Source organism: Hylobates moloch, unplaced genomic scaffold (assembly GCF_009828535.3).
Source record: "Hylobates moloch isolate HMO894 unplaced genomic scaffold, HMol_V3 SCAFFOLD_8, whole genome shotgun sequence".
Taxonomy (NCBI): Eukaryota; Metazoa; Chordata; class Mammalia; order Primates; family Hylobatidae; genus Hylobates; species Hylobates moloch.
In genome coordinates, this window is record NW_026652283.1 from 24523704 (window position 1) to 24551079 (window position 27376).

General features: G+C 42.8%; 1 protein-coding gene and 2 long non-coding RNA genes across 6 annotated transcripts in view; 1 reads left to right on the plus strand and 2 right to left on the minus strand.

The window, feature by feature from the left end:
• Positions 1-2014: 2014 nt before the first annotated feature.
• On the minus strand, positions 2015-6854 carry LOC131384034 (uncharacterized). The gene is made up of 3 exons (XR_009214518.1): positions 6791-6854; positions 4410-4863; positions 2015-2308 (listed from the first exon to the last, which is right to left on the minus strand). It is a non-coding gene; the product is annotated as an uncharacterized LOC131384034 (long non-coding RNA).
• Positions 6855-10182: 3328 nt separating this feature from the next.
• LOC131384035 (uncharacterized) lies at positions 10183-18962 on the minus strand. The gene is made up of 3 exons (XR_009214519.1): positions 17740-18962; positions 12941-13044; positions 10183-11534 (listed from the first exon to the last, which is right to left on the minus strand). It is a non-coding gene; the product is annotated as an uncharacterized LOC131384035 (long non-coding RNA).
• Positions 18963-23993: 5031 nt separating this feature from the next.
• The window catches only part of RASSF8 (Ras association domain family member 8), a 119296-nt gene continuing 115913 nt past the window's right edge, over positions 23994-27376 (plus strand). For 3 of the 4 annotated variants that reach the window (XM_058442729.1, XM_032159862.2, XM_032159863.2), the window contains exon 1: positions 23995-24425. The gene's annotated coding sequence lies outside the window, so the exon portion shown is untranslated. Of the gene's footprint in view, positions 24426-27376 lie in introns of all 4 variants that reach the window. The other variant, XM_058442728.1, reaches the window with a different exon arrangement.

The following is a 27376-nucleotide window of genomic DNA, read 5'->3' on the forward strand; positions in this document are numbered from 1 at the left end:
ACAATGTTCTAAAAATGGCCAGGTTCCAAAATTATTTCAAAAGGACTTATTTATTTTATGTGTTACATCAGCAATGAAAAGTAGTGGAAGACAATACTGTACTATAGCACTCAAAATGGAAAAACTGTTAACTAGAAAAAATTTTAAAGTACTTTTTGTGTGTGTGTGTGACAGGGTCTCATTTTATTGTTCAGGCTGGAGTGCATCGCACAATCACAGCTCACTGCAGCCTCGATCTCCCAGGCTCAAGCAATTCTCCCACCTCAGCCTCCCCAGTAGCTGGAACTACAGGTATGCACCACCACGCCCAGCTGGTTTTGTTTTGTTTTGTTTGTATTTTTTAATTTTTGGTAGAGATAGGCTCAAGCAATCCTCCTGCCTAGGCCTCCCAAAGTGCTGGGATTACAGGTGTGAGCCACCATGCCTGGCCATAAAACACATTTTTTTTTTTTTTTTTTTTTTTTTTTGAGACAGAGTCTTGCTCTGTCACCAGGCTGGAGTGCAGTGGTGTGATCTCAGCTCACTGCAACCTCTGCCTTCTAGGTTCAAGCAATTCTCCTGCCTCAGCCTCCCAAGCAGCTGGGACTACAGGTGTGCGCCACTACGCCCAGCTAATTTTTGTATTTTTAGTAGAGACGGGGTTTCACCACGTTGGCCAGGATGGTCTCAATCTCTTGACCTCGTGATCTGCCCACCTCGGCCTCCCAAAGTGCTGGGATTACAAGCATGAGCCACTGTGCCCTGCCAGTACATTTTTAATAAGGAAATTAAGTGCAACTAGAGAAGTGTATGGTGGGGAACAGGGAGTAGGAAATGAAGGCTTCAATATAAAGTAAGTTCTCAAAAGCATTGTGGCAGTGGTTCTTTATTTGAACACACACAAAAATGCATGACTTTGCTATTTCTTCCTTCAAGGTTTATCACAAGCAAAATTCGTATGCTTATCAGCTTTGTGTTATAGGTAGATCTGGGGAACAAAATGGGAGGGAGAAAATAATGAATGGAAGTGTAGTAGGAGAGGATTCTATAAGGAAACAGGAAAGAGCTGGGAGGCAGCAGAAAGGAGGAAAAGACTTCCAAGTACAAGTCTCTGTCTACATATGCATGTAAAGAAAGCCATGGCAGAGGAAGGACAAGGTTGAGGGTTAGGGCAAGGGACAAAGACTGACACATGCGTGATCTCTTAGGGGAAAGGAGGAGGGCAATTTGGAACTGAGTTTCCCTGGCCCAGCCATCAGGAATTCAATTAGTGCCTGCAGTGCGGGTCTCGGGCTGGGGAGGCAGTGTGCAAGTGACCATGTGTAGAGAAAGAACGTTCACGCACTGAGAGGAATTCAGGGAGAGGCTGACCTCTATTTCATTTTTCTTTAGTTCATGGTTTAAAATTATGACAAGGATAGCATCTTAAAATGCAAACTAAAAGAATCTTTATGGCAGAGGATTCTTAAACTAGTCCAGGGCAAACAAAAATCTACTACCTCTGCACAGGAGGACCCTGGTGAATAGGCCCAGCCTCCTTGCATCTTTTAAGTACACATTTATTTTCTTCTTTCTAGCTGTTCTATTTCAGCTCAATTTAATAGCTCCCCTACTACTTACAACATGACTTCTGATATGCTTGATCTTGAGTAAAATGGCAATTTGGAGCAGCTGGATCTGGGAGTGAGCCCTGTGTCTTAAATACAGTGGGGGGCTGTTCCCTAGGAACCTGACTGACTGCTCACAGCTCATGGACAGCAAAGCTCACCAACGGATGCTGGTTTTTCTAGCTTGACAACTGCATGTACTATAATCAGACAGACCTGACATTTGGGTTCCTCTAAAATGGCCTTGAATTGTTTTCAAAGCAGTACTTGGTTTAACGGTGGCACAAGCAACAATAACCCATCACCATGAGTATCAAGAGCCCAGACTGTAAAGCCCAAACACGAAACAAAGATTTCTTTAACTTCTGAAAATGACAGTCCCCTTTGAAAATAAACATAAAGTGTCACATTGGCTGAAAACTATTTAATCAAATGTTTTCTGTGGTTTCAGAGAATACAAAGACAACCCCAAACATGTCAGCACAATTTCTCTCACCAATTTCTTTGATTCCAGCTTATTGCAACATTAATTATTTCTCAGTGATAAAAGTTGACAAACAAAGGATAGAAGTGGTATCAAGTTTAATGGAAACAAATGTCAGTACAGAAGGCTTTAAAAAAAAATTTCTGTATTCTGTCTCAAATCTTCACTCTGATGAATTATCTAATTAGCTGCATTATCTTGGGCAGGTCACTAGAGATGTGTAGATTTGATTCCTCAGCTAGAAAATGAAGGGATTGGATGATTGGATGATAGCAGCTCTAAGACCCCTTCCAGTTCAACAGGCTGTGATGCTAATTTTTCAGCTTAAGTTGTGCCATGACAGGGAACTTTCTTGGCAGTCTGTGGTTGCTTGGGATGCAGTATCCTGCTTCAGGCCTATGCGAATCTGTCCTGAACAGGTATCTCACAGCTGCTCTGGTCCCTCTGCTAGAGGCTGCTTAGATGGGAGTGAGTCCAGGGAAATTGTGTACCCAGCTCTACAGAGTTTTTGAAAAGCTGCCATATGACTCTTAGAAGGTTTTCCCATACATTCTGACTACCAAGCCAACTTTACAGACAAACACAGACACTCACAGTCAACACTAATAAATCCTTTGAACATTAATCTTTTGCTCAGCCCCTGCCTTGCCATGCAGAATTCTTTCAGAACAATAAAGCCAAGTCTGTACTCAGAATGTGAATAAAACATTGATTTTTTTTTAACAATAACACATCAGAGGCCTGGTTTACCAGTATTTTTTATTATTATTTGCAGTAATAACCTCTGAGTAAGAATATTTATCAGCAGAAGGAACCAAAACCAAAAACAAAAACAAATAAGTGCATGAAGGAAACATTTATATTTGTCCATCTGGGGACTAACAGCCACATCTGATGTTAACACTCATCTCAGAATCACCAGCAGAACATCGAGTCTCCTCTTTTTCTGCTGCTGAGAGGCTGAGTTTCTGGTCTCACACCAACTCCTTGTCCCACCACAAGAAAGCATCTCATTAAAAGGCCAGGCTTCTCCCAACCTGAAACTTCTGGTTCCTATAGACAGACTAAGGCTAATAGCTGACATGAACTGAGGCCTACTCTGTCTCAAATACAGTTAATCCTTCAACCGTATTTTTTGGAAAATACTCATTATCATCATTCCCTTTTACACATGCAGATACTGGGGCTCAAATAGATTAAATAAACCACCATATGTCAGCACCAGCATCACCACTATAGACAGATGCTGATGCCACACAACTCACAACTTGCCTGGAGCCATCTCTGGTCCCCTGTTCTCCTGCCCTTGAGGGTAGAGTTAGCGTAGCCAGGATGAAAAGGGGATTTAAAAAGTAACAAACAGCATCTTCTAATGTCCTATTTTTCATTCCCAAATATTCTGTCTTTTAGAGAATTGTCTTGTTCAGGCTCAGGTCTCTGAAGAGAGCTCTGAAAAGTGGATTAATTTGCTTTTCATTTATCTAACAAAGACTCACTCAAGCACCTCTCATGCACAGTGAGTACTGAACTGGCTATGAAAGAGAAAATAACACCCAGCTGTTGTCCATACCCTAGAAGGATTATAATCCAGTGCCTAACAGCCTTTCAAACCTCTGCCACGCCTATTTACCTTCCAGTACATCTTCTCTTTGCCTTTGTAACTTTATGCTTATATTAAGAAATTTTTTACTAATTTTTAGTAAATGACTAAATGTAAATGACATTTCGCAATGGTAAAATGACTATTGCTCTTTTATTACAAAAGAGGAAAGGGGAGACTGGCATGCTAACCTATCTTTGATTAATTTCAGATACTTGGATTCTAATAAATAGTGTTTTGTTGTAACCAACACTTCCCAAGGGAATATCAAGTGCTAAGACTAAAAAAAAAAAAAAAAAAAAGAAGAACTGAAAAACATCTCTGCCCTGAGGAGAAGAAAAAAATTTCCTTTTCTTCATTTAGTCTCTGAAACTACATGGGGCTGAATAGATTATCCACTTGTGTCTGGAATCACTGGATTGTTGTTCAGGCTTTTTTTTCAGTTTGATAAACTATCATAACCACTATAAGTATGTGGACTTTCCAGTTCTGAGAGCCAAGGGGCAACAAGTGACAAGAGGCTATTTTTTCTTAGGGTATCAACGTTTTGTTAATTTATTTGTTATAAAGCTTTAGTGACTAATAGAGTTCACTGGATAATGACTTTTTTGGAAACCAATGTTCAGAAATTGATACATAAATACTAGGAGTGAATGCATAGAATAAAGTATAAAATAGACCACAGAATTATATTCAGTGAATATTATATTCCTAATGTTGATCTCTCTTCAAGACTTACCTATTTTGTTTTCTGGGTTCTTTTAGCTGTATTTTGAGCTGCTGTTTAGGGCATTATCAGAAGCTGGAGCAGGTTTCATGTCCCATCTCCTCTTCCAAAGGCACCAATTCTAATTTGTGATTCACAGATTCAGAACGCTAAAACTAGATGCAACTTTCGAGAAAATTCTGTAAGCCTTCATTATAAAAACAATACACCCCCACCTGGGAATGTGGTCCTCTTGGAATACACACACAGTCTTGAGGGCAAGGCACAGGAGCCATGGAGAGGAAAAGGGGGGTCCCATTAGCCAGCCAGATCTGCCAGCCAGGGCTGAGGTTTACCCAGGAGCCATATTTTCAGGTCATCCTTCCATCTCAGAGAAGGTTCAGGAAGGCAAAGCGACTGGCTCCGGTTCACGAAGATAATTCATGAAATATCACTCACGGGATTGTTTTCTAGGGTGGCCTCTTACCTGGTAAAAGAAAGAAAAGAGTAAAACGCACATAGTTATCTTAGTCATAGTCATCCATGGGTTATTTTCCCAATTTGCTCGGAAAGAGACTTGGAAACTCACCAGTCACTCTAAAATAAAGTAGATTCACTTACTTTTCGAAGTGAACAGTCCATGGTGAGGCTTTGATGTTGCGGGACCCATCCAATCCTCACTCACTCCTCACCCTCAGCACACTCTGGGCACCAGGCGAAAGGAACCTGCCTAATCCAGACTCTCGATTTGCAATTCCACTCTGATCTTTTCACCTTGAGCTGGTGCCAATTCTATCAGTTATCTTTGATTCTTGCCACACTCTTTAACTATCTATTGCAATGGCAGATGCAGACTTTGAAGCCAGACTTCCTGGGCTTGAATCTTAGCCCTGCCACTATCTAAGGATGAAATTGTGGGCAAATAACTTAATCTCTCTGTGCTTTGGCTTCTGAATCTACAACATAGATATATAATAGTACCTAATTTATAAGAGTTATTATGAGGATTAAAAAAGTTAATATGTGAGCACTTAGAATAGTGCCTGGCACAGAATATACTAAAACAGAAAACTATTTGCTTTGATGAAAGTATATGTTTACCAAAGAGCTCACAGATAATAACAATTATTATGATGATGATTTTATAACAATACTTATATACTGGGCACTGTACTTTACACATATTCTAATTGATCCTCACAATAACTCTGTGTGTGCCACTAATATCATCTTCCCCTTCCTGTTGCCCCCTTCTGTTTTTGCAGATAAGAAAGTTAAGGCCATTCTCTCTCCTTCTCTCCTTGTCTTTCTCTAGTCCTCCTCTCTCCTGCTCCCTCTCCCTTTTTTTTTTTTTTTTTTTTTGAGACGGATTCTCGCTCTGTCGCCCAGGCTGGAGTGCAGTGGCGTGATCTCGGCTCACCGCAACCTCCGCCTCCCGGGTTCAAGCGATTCTCCTGCCTCCACCTCCCGTGTAGATGGGGCTACAGGTGCCCGCCACCACGCCCGGCTAATTTTTTGTATTTTTAGTAGAGACAGGGTTTCACCGTGTTAGCCAGGATGGTCTCGATCTCCTGTCCTCATGATTCGCCCACCTAGGCCTCCCAAAGTGCTGGGATTACAGGCATGAGCCACTGCGCCTGGCCCCCTCTCCCTCTCTTTCTTATACTTCTACCATGTGACGGCTGGCTCCCCTTTCCTTCCACCAGAACTGGAAGCTTCCTGAGCCTCTCAGGAGATGCTAAGCAGATGCTGGCGCCACATTTCCTGTATAGACTGCAGAACTGTGATAAGCCAATTAAACCTCTTTTCTTTATCAGTGAAAAAAAAGGGGGGCAGAAAATTAAGACCAGAGAACTTAAACAACTTGCTCATGATCACTTGGGTAGAAAGAAGCAGAGCCAGGGTTTGAACTAAGATCTGTCTTGGTATCTTTCCGATCTCTCCAGAAAAGGGTCTTAAGAGTTCTTTTTATAAATCAGTTGTCTCACTTCCCATACAGGTCAGGAAGGCTGGGCTCTCCACAGAGACTGAAGAGCAACAGGAAGGGAAAAGTTTCTCTTGGAAGGTGGTAGGGGTGAGATGATGACACCGTCAATGTCTTAACTAGCTCACCCCCTGCCTTCCACCATGCCACACGGTGCCCATGCAGACTGTGCTGCTGGGGGCCACCCCAGGTCCCTTGCTTAGCCGATTACAGTATCAGATGCTCTGATTCCAGCCAAAGTGGTAGCATTTCTCATTTCTATATCAGTAGTTCTTGGAGTCATTTAATTCTACCCCAGCTTTGGAGTAAAGGGAATTTCTTTTCCTTTCCCAGAGCAAAAAAAAAAGAAAAAAAGAAAAAAATATGATTTTCCTCTGTTCCTTCAGAGCCCACAGTAGCCGATATCTTGCCACTCTTGCCCCACACCCACCCGTTCTGTTGTCAATGTCTGAAATGGTGTCTTCAGCAGAAGGTCTGGGGCTGGTGAAGGGCCTGGGGAGGGAAGAGAAATGGGTACTGAGGTTGTTGTAGGTATACCAAGCTCCTGTCCCACCTCTGGAGCTTCCTGTCCACCTCCTCCACTCCCTCTCTGCACCCGAAGCCTTCACCCAGCACCTCCCAGGACAACCTCTAGGCACTTCTGTGAAATTCAGGTCAATCAAGTACATGGTCTTCGTTTTTCCCAAAAAAAAAAAACCATCGGAAGTATCCTTGCTGGGTATAGCTCATCAAGCTAAATTTAGGAAGGAGGGCCAGGAGTGATAGCTCATGCCTGTAATCCCAGCACTTTGGGAGGCCGAGGCAGGTGGATTGCTTGATGCCAGGAATTCAAGACCAGCCTGAGCAACATGGCAAAACCCCTTCTTTACCAAAAATACAAAAATTAGCCAGTCTCATAACTCAGTCTCAAAATAAATAAAAATTTAAAAATAAAATAAATTTTTAAAATTGATTTAAGAAGGGGAATAGCATGGGAAGGATGTCTACCCTGTTCCCCCTCCCTATGTTATTTAACTGTCAAACTACTAGAAAATGTCAGGGAAATTGAAGTTGAATGTTGTTATATGAAGGGTGGTGGAAAAACCGTCTGAAGAGAGACAGAGGCGACTGCAGAGGAAGCTAGGGAAGATAGCAGTCCTAGTGGGCAGCAAAAGGTATTGGCAGAGGAAAGATAAGCAGGCAAGCATATTTCTAGGGCTAGTGGGAGGCAAGAAAGAAGGAGATAGGCAAGTAGGCCTCAGACATAAGCCTTAACCCAAGGCTCCTCTTGTCCCATCCCAGACTGTCTAGACCTATTCTAAATTTTCCTAACATCCTCAGTTCTTCCCCTATTGGGCACCTTGTCTCAGTCCCAGAAGCCACCACCAGCTGCCACTCCGTGGCACAAAGGGTGGGTGAGGGGAGACAGGGTTCCTAAGCCCAGTTAGGAGATGTGTTCCTTGCATCTGTAGTTGTTCTTTTTTTTTTTTTTTCTAGTTATTCTTTGAATACATATTCCTTTACAAACAAGGTCATGGATGTTGTCTGGCTGCTGCAGTACTTTCCATAGTATGCTTTGCTTGTTATACGATTATTAGGGGTTGGTCTGCAGCTGTTAACCTATATACGAGAGTGTTTCCATGTGTAGTGAATAAGTGATGCCCTGCCCAGATCCCCTTCTTGGGGTGGTGCACATCCCTAGCTGTGGGATTAGTTGCTCTTGGCAGGTTACCCTTGCCCTTCAGGGAACAGAAGTTCCTTCTCTGGGGGTTATCACTGACCCACTGCCAGTGAGTGACCGACAATGGGGGTACAAAAGGCCAGGCTCCTTGCCGCAAGGGGACCAACTCTATGATGCCACTCTTGCTCTAGGGTTCTTAGTCTGTTTTGTGTTGCTATAAAGGAACGCTCGAAGCTGAGTAATTTATAAAGAATGGGTAATTTATAAAGAATTTATAAAGAATGTTCTGTGTTGCTATAAAGGAATGCCCGAGGCTGGATAATTTACAAAGAGGTTTATTTGGCTCATGGTTCTGCAAACTGTACAAGAAGCAATGGCACCAGCATTTGCTGCTGGTTAGGACCTCAGGCTGCTTCTGCTCATGGCCAAAGGTGAAGAGGAGCCCATGTATACAGAGATCACATGTGAGAAAGGAAGCCAGCAGTGGAGAGGCGGTAAAGGGGTGGAGAGCATCAGGCTCTTTTTAACAATCAGCTCTCTCAGGTACTAACAGAGGAGGAACTCACTCCTTCCCACTACCCAGGGAGGGCATTCATCTGTCCATGAGAGATCTATCCCATGACCCAAACACTGCCCATTAGGCCTTACTTCCAACACTGGGGATCAAATTTCAACTTGAGGTTTGGGAGGACAAGCATTCAAACTATAGCAGGTTCCCCACAGGATCAGACCAAAGCCAGTCTCCAGCTGGGGCCACGCCTTTTTTTTTTTAGCTTTATCCTCTTGCTCCATGCTACCTCCCACATTCCCCTCTCCTGACAGACCATTCTCAGTGAGGCATTTGCACAAGAATCTCTGTCTCAGGCTCCTCTTACAGGGAATCTGACCTACAACACATGCTTATTCACGTTTATTAGGAGACCTTTTTCGTCACCACAGTCACCAGATACATCTCCGGGTAAACCAAAGGTGAGATGAGAAGCAGCTTGATGGGACCCTCAAACCAAACTTTTACATACAAACCAACTCAACTGAAAATATGCCCAATATCTGTTCTCTTGTTGACACTAACCACATTCTATCAGATCCAAGATGAAGATTTATTTATTCAAAGGTAAATTTTTTCTCACTACAGAATATGAAGTATACTTATTAAAAAGAAGTAGCTATATAGCATTTATTATTAACACATTTGTTATAGTTATTTAAAATGTGGCTGGATGATTCCAAATTATCCTGTAATAATTATTCTTGCTATGAAAGTACAAATGTCACATTTTAAAATCAGTTCTTGGGTGTTTTTTTTCCCCCCCATGAACTATAAACTCTGCTATTAAGGATGGTTGGGTCCCTGATAAAGAGGCTCTGGTTAATCTAGCAGGGTTTTAAAATAGATTAGATTTCCAGTTTGCAACTAATATAAATATAATTAAATACACGAAGGAAAAAGCAGAACATAATTTAATCTCCTGCTATGATTCACAAGTCATGTCAGGGTCATCATTTTAAACCTCAATTACAGTACTGCAGAAATGTAGTGAGATCGGTGAGTGGCATTTAGGTTGAAAGAAAGCTAGATAGACCAGATTTTATTGCATGTATTTACAAAGATGGAATGCCATAACATCCGGTACCTCACCCAGTGTTTTTCCTCCAATACTCTTATCCTAGTATAGGTTCTTGTAGAGTCCCCCATACTTAATCTCAGCTGACTAAATCCATTTTTCTAGACTACAATGAAAGAATCATGACTTTTTAATTTTCATGGAATTATTCTCTCAAATAACTTCCACCTAAAGAAGGATCCAATCATAGTTTAAATCCGATTTCTTAATGTATTTCAATGTATTCTCTTTGGTACAATCTGTTATATTTTCCATTTATGGTTTATGCTTTCTACACTAAATTTTATTAATCAAATATACTGATCCTCATCTTCCTGACCCATGAGATTATCTGAGTGTCTTTTAAGGGGTTGTTTACGATTCGGTAACTAAACATCTTTTTTTTTTTTTTTTTTTTAAGAAGAAACTATCATTAAATGAGTAATTCCTATAATCTGAGAACTGTTTGCTGTTTCTAAAAAGATCCTTTGTATTGGTCAAATAAATCACAATATTTATAGAAGTTTGCAGTGTTTCAGTATGTAAACAAAATTTTCATTAGGAACGAGAAAGAATACTATATTTACTAAGTTAATACATATATACACTGAAGAGGAGAGGTGATATAATTTATTTTTCTTTTCCATCCAAATTATCAGTAATAGTGGCTAAATGGTAAGATAGGCTAAAAAACTCTAAGTGACCCCATTTTACAAATTAAAGAAGTAAACATTAGAATGAATACAATTAAACAGGAGAGGCTGGGCACAGTGGCTCACACCTGTAATCCCAGCACTTTTGGAGGCAATTCTATTAACTAGTACAAGTTTAGCAAGCAAATTCAAAGAAGTCTGTTGTGCAACCATAGCCTTTGCAGTAGAATCTGCTATAGAGCCTATTATGAGGGATCCATTTCTTTCTTTCTTTCTTTTTTTTTTCTTTGAGACAGAGTCTTGCTCTGTTGCCCAACCTGGAATGCAGGGGGGTGATCTCGGCTCACTGCAACCTCTGCCTCCCAGGTTCAAGCAATTCTCCTGTCTCAGCCTCCGGAGTAGCTGGGATTACAGGTGTGCACCACCACACCCAGCTAATTTTTGTATTTTTAGTAGAGATGGGGTTTCACCACATTGGTCAGGCTGGTCTCAAACTCCTGACCTCAGGTGATCCACCCACCTCGGCCTGCCAAAGTGATGGGATTACAGGTGTGGGCCACTGTGCCTGGCCAAGGGACCAATTTCTAATCATTGCTTCATTTTCTTCATATCATGGAAAAAGACCCAACAAATGATGCCCATCTGAAAGGATGAAGGCCTCATGGCAATGTTCTCTTCAACCTATGATGTAGGTTAACAAGAGTGGACCAGTGTTCTGTTTCTGAATGATTATGGAGAAACGAAAGTACCATTAAAATTTCTAACCCATATTAGCCCTTTATCTTCCATCCATGAAGGCATAAGTTTGCCCATGTATAAGGTCGGCAGCAAAATCCTCCACAAATAAAAGTATACCCTATGGGTGCACGCGGGAGCACCCCTTTTCCAATTCTATTGTTCACAGAAGCATAAGCAAGAAAAAATTAAGAGGTATGAGTCTCATGACAGCAGAGAAGTCTTGATCTGTGATCTTGGGAAAGCTGTCCATGACTATGGTGCTGTCTGCTTCTGGAGAAAAACGTCTCTGGTCAGCTTTACCTTAAAGTCTCCAATAGGTATACAGTTCCAAGAGTCTAGAGGTGCCCCTCTGAGTTGTGAGATTATGGACCCATAATTCAAAGTCTCAAAGTTTTGCTACATGTGGGCAGTAAGGGCAGTCTTTCTCTGATACTATTCCCAGAAGACACAGTCTCCAGATTCTAGATCATGAAGGGTTTGATTGTCCTTAGTTAGTGGATCAGGAAAAGCTTCCTTGACCTGGTGAAAATACATATTAACATAATGCATTGAGGCCTCACAGCATTTAGTCATATCAGAGTTTAGGAGCAGAAGATACATGAGGTTCTAAAATTAGGAGCACAGGCTTTCCAGTGACTATTTCATTGTCTTCTATTGGAAGCGGATCTGCAATATGTTTGACTATGACAATCCAGTCAATTCAGTTAGCTTTACCTAATGCTATGATACCTACAAAAAACCTTATTAAACTGTTCTACAACTTGTCCAGTCAAACAAGTACTGTTATTGCTAGAGATTTCTCCAGGAATGCCCCAAGGGGGAAAACACATTTCCTACAAACCTTTTAGCTACTGTAGTAACAGCATCAGCCTCCTTGCATAGGAAAGCTTCCATACAACCAAAAAACATGCAATGAAAATGGCAATTGAATGAAATCCCTCTCTATATATTCAAATAGCCCATCAGGTAGCAGAAATGTACCTGAAGTTTTGAATGTATTTCCAGGATTGTGAGCATGACAAACCAAATGTTGGTCATAAACCATTTTCGCAATTTAGAACATTCACCACACCGATATGTATATTTTAAATCTGGATCATTTTCTCTCTTCAGTGATAACTTATAAAGTGCAGAGCCTTTAATAATGGAAGCTTTAAGGGCTCAGGAAGACCCAAGCAGCCATTTAGGCTTTCCATGAATCTATGATTAACATTGGATTTAAGTATCAATTGTTTCTCCAATTCAGGTGCATAGCACTGTTTATTAAATGGGTCATCACAGGAAATTTGACTAGGATCATGGAGTTCATTCAAACTACACATCTTAATGATTTCAGTGCTGACTGATTTAGCATGAAAATCTCTGGCAGAGTATTTCCTTGGTATTCAATTAATTCTTTTCCTGCTTGGATTAATAGTTTTATAAATAGTCTCTTCATGAGTTCTGGGAATTCTTACCCAGTCCAAATGATATGATCCTAAAGCTATCAGAAACATGTACTCAAGAGTTCTTTCCATCCTTTCCATGAATCTCCTTGAAGGCACAATTCTCTAGGATTTTACTTGCTTATAAAGAGTTTATAGAAATGCATCAAAATTAGACAATTCACTGTGGAAATGACTCAAAATGGTCATGGTTAAAGACATAATTGACAAGAAAGTTTGTTTATTTCTGTGGCCTATGATGTTTTGCTTTTTTGTTGTTGGTTTTTTTTTGTTTGTTTGTTTGTTTTTGACAGGGTCTCCCTCTGTTGTCCAGGCTAAAGTGCAGTGGCACAATCACAGCTCACTGCAGCCTCAACCTCTCAACTTCCTGGACTCAAGTGATCCTCTTGTCTCAGCCTCCCCAGTAGCTGGGAACACAGATGTGCAACACCATGCCTGGGTAACTTTTAAAAAAAATTTTTGTAGAGATGGGGGTCTCACCATGTTGTCCAGGCTGATCTCAAATTCCTGGGCTTAAGCAATCCTCTTGCCTTTCCCTCCCAAAGTGCTGGGTTTACAGGCATGAGCCACCGCCTCTGGCCAGCCTATAATAATTTAACATAATTGTAATTATGACTAACATACAGCAAGACATACCAGATTTTTAGGAATCTCATACAACTTTGGAATACAAAATAACATATCCATAAAAATATAACTCGAAGAAAGTTAAACATCATTTCTTATTTGACAATGTTTCCCATATAATTTAATATATCAAATAATCTTGTTTATTATCTCTCTTTTGGATGCCGCAAGGGCCCTCTGTAACACCCCAAAGTTGGTTTGAGGTCAAAAAGACTTAATTTTGAACTTGAAATTTAATTTTGAAAAGCCTGTCAAATACATCAAAGGTTTAAAACACTTAACGAAAATAGGAACAGAGGTCACTTTAAAATAATAGTCATTCATTTAGCCAAAGTGATAATTAAAAGGTTTTAAAAAGCAAAAACCTTTATCCTTTGATAGAGAGGAGACTCAATTTAAATAACCAAAAGACCCACTAAAGACAGCAAGAGGCAGAATTTCGACAGAATTGGTCTCTCCTCTCTTCTCTGTCTCTCTCTTTTTACAGTTTATGTAAAAGGTGAACAAAAATCTTTTACTAACTCTTATTAATTCTACATGAAAATCTTACGCAAAAGAAAACCAGTTTTACTTTTGTATTAACGTATTACAAACACTACAGTCAATTTTAATAAAACCTTATAAACAAATCCATTTACTCTCAGTCAGCTTTTGACCACACAAGATTTCCATAAACCTTTTATAATCTGACAAAATTTTTTCTTCTATTTTCCCAACTGTCTATATTTAGTTTTATCTATGCCTTTTTTATTCCTTTCATTTGAAACAACCTTTAAGTAACTTCATAAAGTTTTTTCAACACACTTTTTTTTTGAGACGGAATCTCGCTCTGTTCCCCAGGCTGGAGTGCAGTAGCGCGATCTCGGCTCACTGCAACCTCTGCCTCCCAGGTTCGAGAGATTCTTCTGCCTCAGTTTCCTGAGTAGATGGGATTACTGACCTGCGCCACCACACCCGGTTAATTTTTGTATTTTTAGTAGAGATGGGGTTTCACCACGTTGGCCAGGCTTGTCTTGAACTCCTTACTTCAAGTGATTCACCTGCCTCAGCCTCCCAAAGTGCTGGGATTACAAGCGTGAACCACCGCGGCCTGGCCACACACCTTTTTATGCCTTTACCACTTTCCTTACCAAAAATGTATCTTGCTTTTCTTTATAAACTCCATATGCAGAATTGTTAACCCTAATTTCTTGTGAAAACTTAGGAAGTAAGAAATTTTGAACTGTTTCACCTAAGGTTTTTGGGTTTGTTTTTTGAGACAGGGTCTCATTCTGTTGCCTGGACTAGAATGCAGTGGCGCAGTCACAGCTCACTGCAGCCTTGACCTCCTGGGCTCCAGCAATCCCCCAACCTCAGCCTCCTGAGTAGCTGGGACAGGCATGTGCACCACTCCCAGCTAATTTTCTGTATGTTTTGTAGAGATAGGATTTTACCATGTTGCCCAAGCTGGTCTTGAAATCCTGGGCTCAAGCAATTCACCTGCCTTGGCTTCTCAAAATCCTGGGATTACAGGCGTGAGCCACCATACCTGGCCTGTAAGTATTTATAGATGAAAATAATTTCATAAACTTTTAGAAAGATGTTTCCCCAATTTTTTGTTTATTAACAAATCTGAATATAACTAGCTTTTCTATGCCATACAAAAATGCCAACATATATAAAGTTAAACTTATGTTTAATAATCTTTCAGATTTTTAACTTATTTAGAAATCACTCGGTTATCTCATAATCATCTATTACTTATTGTAATATAACATAATTTTAAGATTTTAAATTACTTAAAATAATTTAGAAACTAACACAGGTATATTCCCTAATGTCTTCCCTAGCAGTCCTGGGTTCTGAGTACTCACATGGTACCTAGGACAGCTAAGAGGGCTGGGCCATTCTGAGTCCTGAAATTACGCTCTAGGTATACAACTCGGGACAGAGTACAGAGTTTTAAAGAGGATGCCTGGAGGATCTGATCACTCCCAGGATGGCCAAGAAGGGGTGACTCTTAGGCGTGACTCTGCTTTGAAGTTACTGGTCTAGGCAGTGAGGACATGACTCTAAGCCTCACCATGGCCACCTGTCCAGACTCCAGAAGCTCAAAACCAAAGACAAGCTCACAGGCTGGGCATGGTGGCTCATGCCTGTAATCTCAGCACTGGCCAAGGTGGGCGGATCACCTGAGGTCAGGAGTTTGAGACCAGCCTGGCCAACATGGCAAAACCCCATCTCTACTAAAAGTACAAAAAGTAGCCGGGCGTGGTGGCACGTGCTTGTAATCCCAGCTGCTTAGGAGGCTGAGGCAGGAGAATTGCTTGAACCCAGGAGGCGGAGGTTACAGTGAGCCAAGATTGCTCCACTGCACTCAAGCCTGGGCAATAAGAGTGAGACTCTGTTTCAAAAACAAAACAAAACAAAACAAACAAAAAACAAAGACAAGCTCACAGTAAAATGTGTGCAAGCCTTGGGGGAGCAAATCAAATAAGTGTTAAAAATATTACAGAATCAAGGCCAGGAATGGTGGCTCATGCCTGTAATCCCAGCACTCTGAAGATCTCGAGGTTACAAGCTCAAGACCAGCCTGGGCAACATAGTGAGACCCTGTCTTTAAAAAAAAAAAAAAAATATATATATATATATATATATATAGAGAGAGAGAGAGAGAGAGAGACAGAGACAGAGAGAGAGCTGAGTGTGGTGGCACATGCCTGTGGTTCCAGCTACATGGGAAACTGAGGTGGGAGGGTTGCTTGAGCCCATGGGGCTCAAGATTGCAGTAAGATGTGATCACACTACTGCACTTCAGCCTGGGTGACACAGGAAATCTTTGTCTCTTAAAAAAAAAAAAAAAAAGCAGAATCAGCAGTTCTGTGACCTTAAAACATCTATCAGAGATAGCATAGACCTGTCTGACCAGTAGACTAAAGCAAAAATGCCTGAATTATATTTAACTGACAATTCTGAAGCTATTTCTGTAACTGCCTGATGGGTTCTTTCTGCCCGCTGCCCAAACTCAATTCATTGAAACCGTGGCATTGTAGTAGAGAAAAAGTTTAACTGACGTGAGGTCAGCCCATACAGGAGAACTGCATTGGTTGGAGATGAAATCATACGGGTTTGGAAAACAGTCCTCATCCCCTGAGTCTATAATACTTCTGGGTGGGGCCATAGGACCAGGTGAGTCATGAGTTATGGATCTGGGTGGGGTCAGTCTGTAAAACATGTCAAAAAAACCATCTTAGTTTCTACAATAGAATGTTATCTATAGGAGTAATCAGGGAAGCCACAGATCTTATGACCTCTGGACACAAGACCCCTGAGCAGTATGGGATTATAGAAACTATGCCTACATGTTAGCAGAGTTCAGGCCCTCCCATAATCCTATTCCTGTGGCCTTTCCTTAGTCTTACAAAGATGGTTTTTGGTCCCTGAGCAAGGAGGGGATTAGTTGTAGGGAGGGACTATTATCCTTGGTTTCAAGTTGAAGTATAAACTAAATTCCTCAGAAAGTTAGCAAGGCCTATGAAATGACTAAGGGCAGTTTAGGAGTCAGAAGCAAGATGGAGTCAACTATGTCAGATTTTTCTTACTGTCATAATTTTGCAAAGGTGGTTTCAATCCCATTATATTTTGCTAACCATTAAATGCTATCTTTAGTTACCAAATATTATCACATATAACACACAGACATACAGACATAAAGACAGAAGCAGATCTTATAACTTTCATAAACAATTCCCATTTGCTGGCTTTCAAATAGTCTCTTTTCCCCATTTAGACTATCAATATTCCAACTACCTAATTCATTGCCCTAAGCAATTGTTAGGCAATCCTAAATTTGTACTTCTAAAGGGATGCTCTTCGGTGGAACACGGTGAAAAATTCATATCTCAAAAGCACAGAGCTGAGACTTCGGGCCTAAATACTGTACCATCGGTTCCCTAAACCAAGGAAGAAAAGTGTCAGTAAAGGCCCAGTTTAGACAAGATCGCAGGGAAAAGCACCTTAAACAATGGTTTTATGTTAAATCAGTCGTAAGAGTTTTTAGTGACCCAGTCCTCCCTCTTCTCAGTGTAGATGCCCTTACAGATGATTTCCTTTATAGATGTAAATTTCATTTACAAAAGGGTTTCAAAGTAGCCAGCTAAATGCCAGAAAGGTATATTTTAGAGACCAACTTAGTTCAATAGGCCGTCTTTTTAAGTTAGCTACTGTTTCTTTGCTAAAATTACTGAGTTCGGGGCAGAGCTCATTACTGAACTGTGCAAAGAAAGGATTTTTCTTTATTCTTTTCTTTTGAGATGGAGTCTTGCTCTATTGCCCAGGCCAGAGTCGGAGTGCAGTGGTGCAATCTCGGCTCACTGCAACCTCTGCCTCCTGGGTTCAAGTGATTCTCTTGCCTCAGCCTCCTGAATAGCTGGGATTACAGGTGCGCACCACCACATCTGGCTAATTTTTGTATTTTTAGTAGAGACAGTTTCACCATGTTGGTCAGGCTCGTCTCAAACTCCTGACCTTGTGATCTGCCCGCCCTGGCCTCCAAAAGTGTTGGGATTACAGGCATGAACCACCGCGCCAGGCCAAAGAAAGCATTTTCTTTGCCTGGACTCAGCATGGATAGCTCTAACAAAGCAGCAAGCTTACTTTACCTAAGGGCTTACCTTTTTATCTTTTTATTGAGACAGTCTCACTCTATCACCCAGGCTGGAGTGCAGTGGTGTGACCATAGTTCATTGTAATCTTGAACTCCTAGACTCAAGCAATCCTCCTGCCTCAGCCTCTCTAGAAGCTAGAACTACAGGCATGAGCCATCATGCTCAGCTAATTTTATTTTCATTTTTTGTAGAGATGGGGCCTTGCTATGTTGCTTGGACTGGTCTTGAACTTCTGGCCTCAAGCGATCCTTCCACCTTGGATTACAGACATGAGCCACCACAGGTCCTCTATCTTCTATAAATACTTTATCCAGCTTTCTTTTCCCTTTCAGGGCAAGACAGTAACAATGACAAAAGGTTAGAAGACTTAATTTTTCTGATTAGTCACTTAAGCTTGTTTGCCTTTTACAAAGAATCTTTTAAAAGAATCTGTAAAAATATTGGAATCTTTTTAGAAGCTTCTAAACTTCAACAGCCATCCCTGGATAATACTAAATTGGGAGACTTCATTTTTATATGTACTTCCTAAAGTGCAGTGTTGTTCATTTGGGATGTTCCATCATAACTTTAGATTACCTTTAGTAAGATTTCACCATTTCTGTAAGTGTTTGCTGCTTCCAGGGCCTATACCTCACACAGTTATAGGTAGGTATAGCCAGAAGGTAGAGCACTCAGTTCCTCAGAAATTAAGGATTCCTTTATTTATGTATGTATTTATTTATGAGACGGAGTCTCGCTCTTTCACCCAGGCTGGAGTGCAGTGGCGCAATCTCAGATCACTGCAACCTCTGCCTCCTGGGTTCAAGTGATTATCCTGCCTCAGCTTCCAAAGTAGCTGGGATTACAGGTGCCCACCACCAGGCCTGGCTAATTTTTGTATTTTTAGTAGAGACAGGGTTTCACCATGTTGGCCAGACTGGTCTCGAACTCCTGAGGTCAGGTGATCCGCCTGCCTCAGCCTCCCAAAGTCCTGGGATTACAGGCCTGAGCCACCACACCCAGCCCAAGGATTCCATTTTTACGTTGAATCTTGTATTTGGCTCTCAGATCCCCTTGATTAACTTGACTAATGATTTTTCCCCACCGAAGCACACAAGAAAAAGAAACAAAGGGTATAGAACATAAAATTCCTTGTGAGTTTCTTACAGCCAGAGTTCATACCCCTGCAGTATTGCTTTCATTAAAATATTTACTGGCGGTTTCTATCTGACCCAGTCAGATACCCGAGGCATCTAACTGGATCCAAGCCAGTTAATTATCAGATCCAATCAAATCCTGGACCCAGTCCAATGTCTATCGACTTCCAAACTCAGCTAAGATCAAAAATTTGCTCAAGCAAGCTTGAACAGCTGAAAACGGCAATGTATGGAGATTCAGAATCTGAGAGAGAATGTAGCCACAATCTCCAGTTGCTGCAAGAGAGCAGTGGACACTGCGAGAGGACGGGCCCAGCAGGCACCTCTTGTGGTCACTCAGTGCTCCTGGGGGGTCACTGGGAGCTCTACTTTGGGGTCCATTTCTGACACCATCTGTTAAAAGAAAAACTTTAGACAAATTACATTTAGCAGAGCTCAATTGAACAAAGAATGACTTGTGAATCAGACAGACCCCTGAACCAGGATAGCTTTGGAGTGACTCCAGTGCTGCTGAGTGGTTGGAGAGAATTTATGCACAGAAAAAGGAAAGTGACCTATGAAAATAGAAGGTACAGAAACAGCTGGATTGGTTACACCATGACATTTCCCTTATTTGAGCATGGTTTGAACAGTTGGCCACCTCTGACTGGCTGAAACTTGGTGACTGGTACAAGAGTAGGTTACAATCTGTTTAATCATTAGGTTATAGTTCACTATGTAAGGAGAACCTTTAGGTTGAACTTAAAATATTGAAGGAGGCAGCTTTAGGGTAAATTTAACACTAGGAAGCTATAAGTAGTTTATTATGGGTGATACACAGAGTCAGGGAAGAAGGCGGACAGAGGTGGAAAGATGGGTGAGACCAGGTAATAAAGAATCTTATGTTATATTCATAAGTCCATAATTTATTCCTGCCAGCACCACATACCTATTTGTTTAAAAATGTTCATTTCCATAGCCCCCCTAGACTTCCTCATGAAGGAATTTCCTAAGACTTTGACCTTGATGAATTCTGATTCATTGACAACTCCTTCTTTATTTTCTTATTTTTATTTTTTCACTTTCCTATGGTCCTGAGACCACTCCTTTCTGAGTACAAGCATCTGGGCTGGCCTAGAATATAGTCACAACTGTGTTCCATGGACTTTACTGAAGGTGAAACAACTGTCTTCCCAGCATCCCGTCTGTATTGGTCCATTTGCATTGCTATAAAGGCAATTTATAATTCACAGTTTATTACGGCTCACAGTTCTGCAGGCTTACAGGAAGCATGGGACAAGCATCTGCTCCTGGTGAGGCCTCAGGGAGCTTCCAAACATGGTGGAAGGGAAAGGTGGAGTTGGCATATCACTTGGCAAGAACAGGAGCAAGAGAGAGAGGAGGAAGATCACAGACTCTTTTAAACATCCAGATCTTTCATGAACTCATTACTGCAGGGAGGGTACATAGCCACACATCAGAGATCTGCCCCCATCATCCAAATACCTTCCACTAGGTCCAACTCCAACATGGCGGTCACATTTCAACATGAAATTTGGAGGGGAAAAACATCCAAATGATATCACCATCTTACAGACTGTTGTTCTCTGGTGGGCTGTTTGGGAAATGCTGGTCTAGACACATTTCTCAAACTTGGCAATATGACTCCACTGGACAATAAAAAGGGGTTTCCAGGTATTTCAAGATAGAGGGATTTATCCTCAGGAGCTGCAAACATAAGCTAGGTTTTCTCACAGTGTTAACATATTGGTTTCAGTTACATGGGTCACCAGATTGATACAGATTTAGCTGAGGTAATAAATCACTGCTTCAGCAATCTTAGCAGTCAAGTCAGTTATCTAACGATGATTTGACAAGTAATGAGGTCACCTGTCATTTCCTCCCATAAGTAATTCAACTGCACCTAGTTCATAATACACATGGCTAGAAAAGCATCTAAATCAATTCCTACAGATCAGAGAGAGAGAGAGATGTCCCCATCACCATGAAGCAGAAGTTACAAAGAAAGGGGGGAAGATGCTATGCAGCTGGCCTTGAACATAGAGAATCGGACTACAAGCCAAGGAATGCAGGTGGCATCTAGAGGCTGAAAAGGGCAAGGAAATGGATTCTCCCCTTGATCCTCCAGAAGGAACACAGCCTACACTTTGATTTTAGATTTCTGACCTCCACGTCTATAAGATGATCAATTCATCTCTTGATATGGCCTCCTCCTATTCATTCCCACTGCTCTCCAGTTTAGACTCTCCCTTTGGATTTGCCTCTTTTCTGAATCCATCCTCTCAAGTTGTTTTCTTAAAAATCAAATCTTACTATGTCACAGGGTTTGAAGTGCATGAATACTCACTGACTCTAGTTAGGCTCCTTTCCTGGAATATCATTAGAAAACAGAAGTAAGGGTTGTTTACAATTCCCATCAAAGACATTTGGTGTGATCTCAGGAAGGCTTAACAGGGATGTGATTATAGCTAAAAAAAAAAAAAAAGCTTAAAACAAATTGTACTACACTCTGAAGAATGCATTAACCAAATGGGCTAGGTAGGGTAGAGATTTTTCTGCGCTTATCAACAGCACTGAATGGAGGCAAATTCACTGACTTTGGCAGCCATCAGTAAGACTGGAGGTGAGGATACCTGGATTTTTAGGAAGGGTTTTTCCTAAATAGTAGGTATTGCTATCCAATCAGGAAGTTCTGTCCTGATTTAAAAGCTCATCATATAAGAGTTAGTTATCAGGAGTCAGTCAACTTGCTCACCTCTAGATGTGATAACACTGAGGTCCAGATCCTCCTGGTGATCAACACAAACTGGATTAAGAGTCAGCGACTCTTAAGATTCAGCGATCTTCAGATCCTGAATCCTGGTCCAACGATAACCACACTCTTGCCTGCTATAACTAACCCCTGCTTCAAGAAGTACACAAAAGAGGCTGGGCGCGGTGGCTCACGCTTGTAATCCCAGCACTTTGGGAGGCCGAGGCGGGCGGATCACGAGGTCAGGAGATCGAGACCACGGTGAAACCCTGTCTCTACTAAAAATATAAAAAAAAAAATCAGCCGGGCGTGGTGGCGGGCGCCTGTAGTCCCAGCTACTCAGAGAGGCTGAGGCAGGAGAATGGCGTGAACCCGGGAGGCGGAGCTTGCAGTGAGCCGAGATCGCGCCACTGCACTCCAGCCTGGGCGGCAGAGCGAGACTCCGCCTCAAAAAAAAAAAAAAAAAAAAAAAAAGAAGTACACAAAAGAGAGATCACTACTACAGTCAAAGAAAGGAGGAAAGTTTTTTTTTTTTGAGATGGAGTTTTGCTCTTGTTGCCCAGGCTGGGGTGCAATGGCGTGATCTCGGCTCACTGCAACCTCCGCCTCCCAGGTTCAAGGGATTCTCCTGCCTCAGCCTCCCAGGTTGCTGGGATTACAGGCATATGCCACCATGCTCGGCTAATTTTGTATTTTTAGTACAGACGGGGTTTCTCCATGTTGGTCAGGCTGGTCTCGAACTCCCAACCTCAGGCGATCTGCCAGCCTTGGCCTCCCAAAGTGCTGGGATTACAGGCGTGAGCCACTGTGCCCGGCCGAAAGGCAGAAAGTTCTAAGAAGGAGAGGTCAACATTGGCAAATGCCACAAAAGGCACAAGATGGGAATTAAATTTTTCCATTAGATTTGGCAATTAAGCAATGGCTGACGTTGTTCAGTGGAGTGAAAGGCTGAGAAGGGAATGAGAGGTTAGGAAACATTCACCTTAAAGCTAGGCAACTCCTTTGAAAAGAGTCTAGTAGGGTTAAGGGAGGATCCATGCCCTACAGGTTGACTTTTAAATCATATTCCCTTTGGTTTTGCATTTGAATCACAGCGAACTTTCTCCTCTCCAAATGTTGATTTGACAAATTTAAGTCTTACCATGGCTCTCTTCTCAGTCCACCTGCAGGTCAAGGAACTAATGAGGTGTGGAGTAACTAAAGGTCAAAAAACAAAGAGGAAGAAACAAAGGGCCAAAAAACCCCAAACCTTAAATCAGGTCCCGAGTCAGATACGCTGTAACAAATTCTGCTTCAAGTTTAATATTCTTGTTTTGATGATGTTTAAAAAAAGAAAAATAAAAGCAAGTGTCTGGAAAATTAAAAGGCCGGGGGGGGGGGGCATTTTAATTGGAATGCTTTCTTGTATCTCATCCACCATCCGCACCCCATCGCCCTGCAAATTAATAGCTGTTGCGGAGTTGGGGTATGTGTGACCACAAAATCCAAAGGCTGAATTTTGCCCAGCGCCTTGAGTAATTGCATGCCACACATAAAAAATAGAATACTGAAAACAACATACACATCTGTATTTCCATATGAAAGCACCCGTTTCCTTTCTTGATTATCTGCTATTTTTAAAGGGGTTGGGAGTGCAGCGGGGCGGGGGCATGAGGCGCTTTTTCTGAATCCGAGCCCAGCTCTTTCTAAACTTTTGTTACTCACGTCCGTTTGATTCATTTGCTGCGTTTTTTCTTTCTTTCTTTCTTTTCTTTTCTTTCTTTTTTTTTTTTTTCCTCTCCTGCCTCTGTCATTGCCTGCTGCTAAGAGGGACGCTGAATCACAGCCACTGCAGATGAAAAGCAATTCAAACCTAGTCCTTGGAGGGGGGATGGAAGGGCTCTTTCTGATTTTTTTTCCCTCTGCAGAAAAAGCCTCCTACTTTCCGGGTGACCGTAGAGGGCAGTTTGACAAGTCTCAGCCCCGGGCGATGGAAGATTTTGCTCGTGGGAGCGTCACGAGCCACCGGTCATCTCCCCGCGCCCGGCTTTCTGGTCCTCAGGCCTCGGTGCATCGCGGGCCAGGCGACGGCGGGGGTGCGTCGTGGGCCGGGCGAGCGTGGCCCGGTGGGCCCGAGGGTCGCGCCGCGCTCCCCGCCGCTTTAAAAGCTCCCACAATGCAGCGCTGGCGTCCCAGTTCCGTTACGAGGTCTCTCCCGGCGCCGGCGAGCGGGCCAGGCGCGGGCGGGGCGCGGGGGAGCGGCGGCTGAAACCCGAGCGCCCGGCCGAGGGGGGCGCCCCCGCGCCGCTCCTCTCGCGCGCTCAGCCGCGGCCCGGCGAAGGGGCGGAGCCGCCCGGCCGCCCGGCCCGGCCCGGCCCCCAGCCCGGCCCCTAGCCCAGAGGCACCGGCCGCAGGAGCGAGCGGGCCACCGACTCCTACGCCTGCGCTCGTCCGGCGCCCCGCGCCGCGCCCCGCTCAGCGTCTGCCGCCCAGCTCCTCGCCCAGCCTCTCGTCCAGCCTCGCCGAGCCTCGCCCTTCCCGCCCGCGGCGGCGTTGGCGCTGGGGGCGGCTCCCGCGGCGTCTCTGCCGCTGGCCGAGCGGTCGCGCACCGCGGCACCCCAGCCAGTGGCGTCTACACTCACCTAGCGCGGGCCGGGAGGTGCGCGGAGAGGGAGCGCCGGGGGGCCGGGGCCTCCAGCCGGTGCGGGGCGCGCGGCGCGGGGACTGGCGCTGGGCGGCCGCGGAGCTCCGGGTGCCGCTGCGTCCCCAGCGCCCCGGCCGGCCCCTCCGGGCGGCCTGCGGGGGCGGCGCAGTTGCGAAACTGAGTAAGTATTAACTTTACTTGGCGGCGGCGATCCGGGCTGCGCCTGGGACCCCGCCCGACCCGCCTGCAGCCTCGGAGCTGCCCTCCGTCCGGTTGCCCCTCTCTCCGCACCTTGGGTACCTCGTCCGTTCCGCCCCCACCCTGCCCCGCCGCGGGCTCCCGCTCCCTCTGCGTTCACCTTTCCTGGTGTGTCACCCTTTGCGCCTCTCCTCGCCGCACACAAGCCGCGGACTGAAAAGTACGAGCTTGGTCTTTGCTTTTCTGCTTCCTCCCGGTGTCCTTGGTAAGGGAGTTTAGAGGCCACTTTTCTTGAAAAGGGAATTTTATGTCTGGTTTTTAAAATATTTTTTCCTCCGGATGGAAATCGGATGCTTGCTTGTCGGATGGCGGTTTGGTGAACGCTTTTCTCCTCTAAAAAATATTGGATTATAGGTTTTTAAATTTCATTTGAACTGTTAACCATCTGCGTTCTATTCTCCTTTGCCGCCAGTCCCTTTGGGGAGGGGAGTCCAGAAGAGCGGACGTTCAAAGTAATTCTGACTTGCAAACTAGAAAGTTTGAGAAGGTAAATCGCACAAAGCCGGAAGATTCAACTTGAAGGGACGCGAGCTTTGAATGTGGGTCCTGGTGCGGCACTGGGTTTTAAAAGATGAGTACTTGGGTTCGGGATCCAGTGTTGCGTTGTTATTTTAGCATCATAGAGCCGCCTGTTGTTGCTAAACCACTACTTTCCCAGCATCAAATGGCATCTTAAACAGTGCAACGTAGGATATATATAATTGCGGGTTAATATTGTTCCTGATCTTTAGGGATTTAGAAGCGAAATGAATGCAAATCACGTTTCATAGCTGACTTAAACCTGTCAGGTTAGCCCTGTCAGGTTAGCATTAAAACATTGCATTTAAAAAAAAAAAAAAATTCCTCTAGCCCTGTGACAGCAGGGACGAACATTTATGGATTTTCCAGTAGATTGTGGCTCAGCAATTCATTACATCTGCTTTGTCCCCAGGAAGCATTTTTAAATATGTATAAATCTCTGCTTTTCTCTCCATTAGATTAACCACTCATTCTGGTAGAGGGCCCCAGGTAGTTTTTATTTTCTTTTTTGCCCTTCATCTTGGAGTTGCCAGGAGTTGCCATCATGTTATGAAGGAACAGAAAATGAGAAGCTTTCTTAATGGGTTTTCGACATCCTGTCCTTTGCCTGAGTGAGGCAGTAGTGAATGCCAGCCAGCTTTCTGCAGGGAGAGGTGCAGAGTGGACGCAAAAATCAGGACGCAGGAGACAGCACTATCATTTGGGGAAGTGGTTTGTGTAAGTTTTATCTTTTAGCGGGCGTACTAATGGTACTTTTAATTTTATTTATCTCCATGAGGCACTCTCCCCAAACCAAAAAATTACACATGACCATCCCCCACTTGAAGAAGACTGAACGTATGTTTGATGATTATTCTATTCAAGGATCAAATACAACAAAATATCATTTGTAATACAGGTGATAAAACCTTTCAAAAATCTCCCCCTTCCTCATTTTTTTCTCAAGAGTCTCCAGGTGGTACTTTCTGTGATGGACACAATTGGCAGTAATGCATTGAGTTCTTTCTAGGTTTATTGATCAAACCTGGGCTTTAGTAGCTTAGGGGTGCATTAGAGGGCCCTGAGAGGGAGCAAATCATGGGGCTGTGCAGGCAGGAAAGGCACTTCACTTTGCAGAAGTGTCAGTGTGCTTCAGGAAAAAACAGTTACAAAGAACAGAGAGTGTTTAAGTTGTTTATAGGATGCATGTTTCCTGAATTTGGCATTTGGTTCAGATATTTGGTAATTACAGATTTAAAATTCGACACGGTTGTATAATTTCTTTTGCCTTTTATTTATTTTTTTAAGGTTGCAACCTTTTAACCTGAATCTTCAGTGTTTGGCTCTTGTAGGCTTCTATACATGGTGACTTATGTCAGTTTTTGACCTGACTGCCTTGTGTTTTGAGAAATGATTAGTTCTTCAGGGTTTCTGACTCATTAATTGATCTGTTTTATATTGATGTATATAATGACTTGGAAGTAAAAATATTGTTTGCCGTGGGATATTGTTGCCTTTTTCTTATGGTTAATTCCTGGCATAATGGCTTTGCTCCTTTATTATAAAACATTAAGATCTTAGCTATCTTGCTAGTGTTCAAAATATTACAAAACTCTTTGCAGGTAAAAGTGGAGTGGGAATGGGAGTTGGATAGAAAAACATGCATCATAAATTAAAGATTTGGATTAAAAAATAATATAACATTTATTTACTCTTCTTTGATGCTAACTTGCTCCAACCCTAAAAGACTTAAAAATTCAAAGTGTAGAGAGAGTTTCCAAGTATTCTGTATAGTGGAAAGAATGTTTACCCCACTGCCAGCGAGACTTGGGATGCACATGTGACTTTGTCACTCCCGAGGTGAGTGAGCTCGGCCATGCCACTTAAGCCTCTGTAATCTACAGTTGGATTTCTGGAAAATGGGGATACTACTACTAAAAGGGATGCTATGGTGAGTAGAACATCTAATATATATTAGATGTGCCTGCACATTTCAGCCAATAAATGGCAACATCTCTAACTCCTTCAGAATTGAGCTCTTGGTCACTCAAACTTTCAAACTGTTCCCCCTCCAGTTTTCATCTCATCCATCCAAGGAGTAGCTCACTCCACTCTCTCTTTTCTGCTATCAGCCCTAGCAAGCCAGTCCATCATAAAGTCCTGCTGTCCATTTTTATTGCAAAATCTCTTTCAAACTGGTCTGATGTTCAGTCCCCACTATTCCACCATCCTAATGCGAGCCACTGTACTGTATTATCTTTCCTTGGTGCGGTGCCTCTTGCACACACTCTGTACCGCTTCCAGTCTGTTTTACTACCAGCAGCCTGAAAAAGAAAAAAAAAAAGGTATTTGCTGTCTTAAAGCTGTCAAGGCTCT